This window comes from Olea europaea, chromosome 5, assembly GCF_002742605.1.
Source record: "Olea europaea var. sylvestris chromosome 5, O_europaea_v1, whole genome shotgun sequence".
NCBI classification, from domain to species: domain Eukaryota; kingdom Viridiplantae; phylum Streptophyta; class Magnoliopsida; order Lamiales; family Oleaceae; genus Olea; species Olea europaea.
The window spans coordinates 7370759-7376942 of NC_036241.1; the positions used below are offsets into that span (position 1 = coordinate 7370759).

The window sequence follows — 6184 nt, forward strand, 5'->3', positions numbered from 1 at the left end:
ATTATGGGATTCAAGTAGGAAAGGAAGACTATTTTATTTAGCACCTCAACTTGTATTCACTGGCCGAACAATTATGTTAATAGTTTGAGTTAACGATACAAGTGTGAATACAATAAAGATTAGAAAGTTGAGTATGTTTTTTGATCAATTGAGGGGTGGAAATACTCGAAATGGTGTTACAAAATATGTCTGAGGCATAGCGATAAATACATTCCCTCTTCTAGAGCTGGTATACATTCCTAATAGGTGTATAGTGTTTTGTGCCCTTAAATTAACTCGCTGGTAGCACGATCTATTTACCAATATGAACTTGGAGATGCTGAAATAATTTTAATTGATATTATATTAGAATTAGGTTAAATCCATCATATGAGAGTGAGATATGTTGGAAGAAGACGGGTTGCCCATGTGTGCTAACCCAACCCGACCCAAATAACATGAGAGTATTACTGGAGGGAGAAGTTGAGGAAATTGAATTTGAAACGCAACTTTCCACAACCCATAACTCCCATATATATAAAACGAATGCATACAAATTCGTATGGCAATGTAGAGAGAAAAATACAAGAGTGTGGTGGCTTGATTTTGGTAGTATATCATCTCTAAATTGGTTATTAAATTGTGGCTATCCAATTCCTTCCTTTGCAATTAAATTTCTGACCAAGGGGTGAACACAAGGAAGTGTAGAAGACAAGCAAAACAAAGGCAAGTGATTTAACCTCTTTTTTGTGAATTTCAAGTTTCACCACTTGGAATTTGATTATAATGATGCAAGCACATTTTACAGATAGAAATGGGATGCAGCAGACCGTGGTCTGATCAAAAGGTATCTTTTTAGTTTTTTCTCTATATATTTCGTTGCAGTTCGCAATATTCACTTTTAAGTTCGTTTCAGACTAATTTCCATTAACTGGCAGTCCAATAACTTGTTTATCGTATATTTTAAATATTAATCTTCCCTGCATTTTTGATTGTTTATTTTCAAATGTTTTCGGTTACGAAACATTAGACGTAAAATTTGCATGTAATGAAATATGTAACATTTTTCCTCATTTCCCATAAAACAGCAAAACTCGAAGACTTTTCAAGTTTTAGAAAACTATAAACAGAAATGCTTAATTTATTAAAGCAGGAAATGATGTATAAGAATTTAACACTAGCAAACTTTTCCTTTCTTGAGCATTTTTATTTTAAAGAGATAAAAAGAATGTGACCATTTTTTGACTTTAAAATTGATGTCATTCTTCAGTTTCAAGTGCTGATTAATTCTTATCCTTTTTGGCAGTGGCTCATGTGTGTCTATTCTTCGCTCTTCCACAAAGTAGGGCATTTGTTGGAATAGGATACTCATCCCTAACTGACTGGACTGGTGTATACACTCACAGGTAAAATTGTTGTCCAAGGTATTCCCTTGCCCAAAACTGACCCTTAAGTTCCACATTCCAACATTGTCGAGTGCCACATATACCGCAGTCCATGACTTTGGATAAACCTGTGATGTACAAATGTTGGTTTCACAAAGCTCAAACACATTTTGCTTAAAGTGAATTTAGAATCTGATTTTTCACCTGTGTTGTGCATCAAGAAACTGCATCTATAAGATTATGCTGTTTTCGACTCTTTGGTGTCCACAGGCCGCCATCCATACTGCAATGCAATTAACATTTTTGCTTGAGTAAACATCCGTTGCACATATAGAAAAATCGAAATATATTTTTTGACCCTCGATGGTCATTATTTGTGTTAGGCAATTTGTTGTCAAACGACCTCCCCGAACTATGATGTAACCTCAGTTTTATTATCAATCGGCCTTGGCCATATGATTGACTAGTACATCGACACAATTATCGAGACAACACAATCCACATTTTTATGGACCGTTCGAAGCAACCTATTTTAAATAGTGTTGCTCACGGTTCGCCCCATTTCTTTGGAAGGTTATATTATTAATTTGAAGCCCACTTAAATTGAGTCGAGCCTTGTTTTGGTCCACAATTTAACCCTACCCTAACTTACCTATTTTGGACATTTACTTGGCATTTAATCCCATCTTCCTCTCGGCCTCCATGGAGCGTGCCTATTTTTCTCTCTTTGTGAGACTTTCTTCTTGGCTTCTTGCTTCACTTCACTGTGACCTTTGTGGTTAATTTTTAATGGGCATATCATTGGACTTCATCTCCCCAACCTATAGCAACCGGAAGTGGGGCGAAGGTGGTGGTGGTTTTGGAGTTGTCTCAACCTTGGTGGTGTCGATGAATTGGTAAACTGAGCCCGGTTTTGTACTTGGAGTTCGGTGAAAATCATCCCTACAATTTGCAAGAAACAATATTTGAATAGTGATTTTTGGAAGAATGTGTGGTTAAAATGTAGGAAAAAGTTTTGAGTTTACATGCAAAATATTTTATTGTGTGAATGTGTGGTTGAAAATGAGTAAGTAGAAAAAAGAACTTTCAAATAATGGTTGTCAAACAAGCGCTTTGTCTCATGTGGAATTGCAGAGTTATGGATTAACTGTGAACGAGAAAAGTTATGCACACACCCAACTGCGAAGAAATTATATCCATTGAGGTGCCAGCTTTGGACGATGTTTTCACGGTTTTCGAACACTATCTCTATAAATGCTTTGTGGTCTGCTCCCATAACTAATGTGTCAGTGTGTATGCTTCGGCCTCTGGGATTGTCAAGGATGCTTCGGCCTCTGGGATTGTCAAGGATGCTTCCAACGCGGAATACCCCTCCAATCTTGTAGTAGTCTGCAAGTTTAAGCTGCATGTCAACTGGGACGAATGATACGCCATTAACTGCATAACGCTGTTTGTGATTGACTAGACCAGCTCAATTAGCTATTTTGATTGTCCTGGAAACTTTGATTTGACCATAATGGTATGAGCCTTGAGGGTTCGGTCTTGGACCACTTGCAGTGAGGTTAGTCCTGAAAACGGTAACGGAAAATGAGCAACGAAAATCATTGCTTCGAAAATGAAAACATATTTTGTTTGTTCGCCTTTTTTCTCTTTCATAATCGAAACATTAATGGAATTTGTATCTTTTTAATGATACAAAGGTATGCATTTCTCGCTCAATTTCATGATTTTATAATGGTGGATTGTACTTGATGGAACGAGCTTGGTTCAGTGACCAATCAATTTCGGTAGTTGGTCGTCCTGGTGGTGGTCCAGACACCGATTTTCTGGAGTTGCTGTAGTGAAAAACTGCAGTAGAGGTGAGGATCTGGCTTGTGAAACGCGTGGAAATAGCTATATAGTGGTCTTTAGCGTGCTAATCAACAGTAACTAACATAGAATAGGATTGACCGACGTGCACATTGAGAGAGGACAAGATTGTTTGGATAGTGTGAGTCCCCTCAACTTCAACTAGCTTCATATTGTGTCCCTCAATGCGAAAGTTAAGTGAATTTTGCAGTCCCACATTTGATATCCTGAACCTGTAAGTTTTTCTTAAAAAACACATTCATATCTCCCATATTTTAGCAGAATTTCAAATCATAGATATGCACGGATAAAATAGCTCAACCACTATTTGCTACCTGGTTCAATGGTAAATGATGCGCCGTTGGGACCACGGCCGTTGATTAGGATGCCGTCAGGGAACTTGAGCCTCTTACCATAGTCCAAAATAGCCTTGAGTACCTTCAATTTTAGTATTAAATCATAAATTTGTTTTCATCATATAAATGGTTCTTGATTATGCGATTCAATGAATTACATTTTTCAAAAGCATCAACACAAAAAGTTTTTTTGAAACAGCAGAAAAAGAAATTCGTTGTCATTTAGATGAAAAAAATAATCTGATTCTTAAGAACCCAATGTCGTCCAAAATATGGAAGAAAGAACCGTTTTGACGAGTCTACCACCAATCAATTTTGCCTTTTCTAATCAGCCAACTTCAAAACCTACAATAGAGTCCTACTGAGAGCACCTAAGGCGCCAACAAATGATATCTTAAGTACCTTGTGATTTGTTTTGTACCAGTCTCCAATTAGGACGGTGTAGTCCCCACCAGGCTCCGGGAATGGGACCGGCATTCTCGGCCTATTGAGAATCCTAATTCATCCAAATCCACCAGCAGCCTTATTAAATGCAAGAGATGGAAAATAGAAAAAGCTTCCTATTTGATCTTTGACCTGGATTTTGTAAGTGAAGTTCTTGCCGGGAGGAATGGGACAATTTGTTCCATAGACTCCGTCCTGGAATGAATTCTTCCTCTGCTGAACTCCATTCCTGTATAATAACCCAAAAAAAAAATAATAATAAATAAATAAATCCATTTATAAACATATAGTTCAAGATTTTACAGCTACAACTTAGTGTAGAATTAACATTTGGGTAGGAGGTCACTTATTTCTTCTTTTCAACATTTTTATATATTCCAACAATTTGATGTGCATTTTTTTTAAAATTGTGCTTGCTTTACGTCTCCTAGATCTAGCAAAAATCACATCTAAATGGGGAAAAAAAATTTAAAAAAGAAAAAAATTATTTATATGAGTGATCCTAAATCTATTTGCGACTTTGTTTGTTGTTATAGTTGTACTATCTGCTGTGCTGCATTATGAAACTTTTGGACTTTTATGCTAAGGTTTTTTATGCTAAGGTTTGATATATTGCACCAAATTAATAGGAGGTGAAGCCACATTTGGATGTGAAGAAATTGATGGCCATTAATTGTCACTCACCTCGAATTAGAGTTTGATAGGCAATTTTTATCTTTTATTGAAGTAAGAAAATTGTTGCTACCTTATTTATAGAAATTTATTTTGAATATTAGAGTACAAAAAGATACTACATGTATATATGATAATAATAACCGTTGTTTTCTACCTAGATGCTTGAAACAAAGGAATCAAAGAAAATACAAAAAATAACGAGGTAATTACTTGCTATCGATGCAAATTACAGCTAGTTGGGGATTGCTTTTAGGGTTTTTCTAGTTGTACACAGGGGTCGGTGTACAAACCCTCTCACAAGAGGGGGACTCATGACAAATAAAAAAACTCCGGTGTAAGTAGACAAACCCTTGCTTTTAGAGTTATAATTTGTAATTGTTCTAGTTTTAGGTTTTCTAGTAGTGAAAAGTAAATCATGTATTTCATAATAGTAATGTAAAACAAGGTAAGGTTCTGAGGGAAACAAATTAAGTTTGGACAATGGACGTATGAATTATGCCTAACAAATCGAAAAATTTGATATTTGTTCGATGATGAGATAGATACTAACCATGAGAGAAGAAACAGTTCTGGCAAGTTTATTGTGTACATTGATAATGGGATTGTCGTTAGTAACAGCGTATATATCCGGTCTAGGAAACTGGCCATTTATGAGAATTCCCCGCAATTTTACATTCAATACAATGGAAAATGACTAAAAATTCACTCGATTAATAAACCGCCTTATCAAACATGTCTCGTATATGTATTAACCAACCAACTTGTTGAGCAATGCCTAAAGGGTAGATGTCTCCTTAGGTGATGTTCCAAGTGAAGAACCTGTAAGGATCCTCAGCACTCACAACTGCTAAAACAGATAGAATGGCACAAATATGCCACATTTCTCAAGACGTACGTTCTTGCTGCAACTCGACTCGAAAGAAAGAAGACAAGCATGCACGGAAAAGGGGTTCATAATTTATATTGGAAACTTAACTGATTGATGAAGGAACTGCTGAACTGGAAACAGAATGAAATCCACATTCATGAGGTGTTTGCAGTTTGTATGAACAAAAGAGACGTCAACGAAATGATATGTTGTTACCTATTGGTTGAGACTACCATTTTATGTAATGGGTCGGGTTGCGTTTTCCTCTTGCTATTGTTTACCAGTGGGAAAATCACACGAGTCATGAAACTTTCTGAAATGACAAGAATACCCCTGTTGTACAAGAAATACCAATAGTATTGATTTCACATATATTTTGTCCCAAGTAGTTGAAATTTAGAATGTCCGTGATAATACACCGAATTTTCATGTGCAAAATTTTATTGTTTATACTTTATACATTGCTATCTCCATAACTCGGCTTTTTTCTTTTACCGCAGACGCGTAGATTTGGAGATGGCTTATACGCGGTTTACACTTCAAATAATGATATAAATTTTGACTTTTACTTCCATTTGTGGAAAATATGGCTAAAAAAAAAGGAAAATGTTGTGTGTACACCTTATGGT

The 6184-nt window shown here is 36.1% G+C and overlaps 1 pseudogene; it reads right to left on the minus strand.

Moving 5' to 3' along the window:
- Positions 1–1289: 1289 nt before the first annotated feature.
- LOC111394943 lies at positions 1290–5637 on the minus strand (annotated as a pseudogene).
- Between the last annotated feature and the right edge of the window lie 547 nt (positions 5638–6184).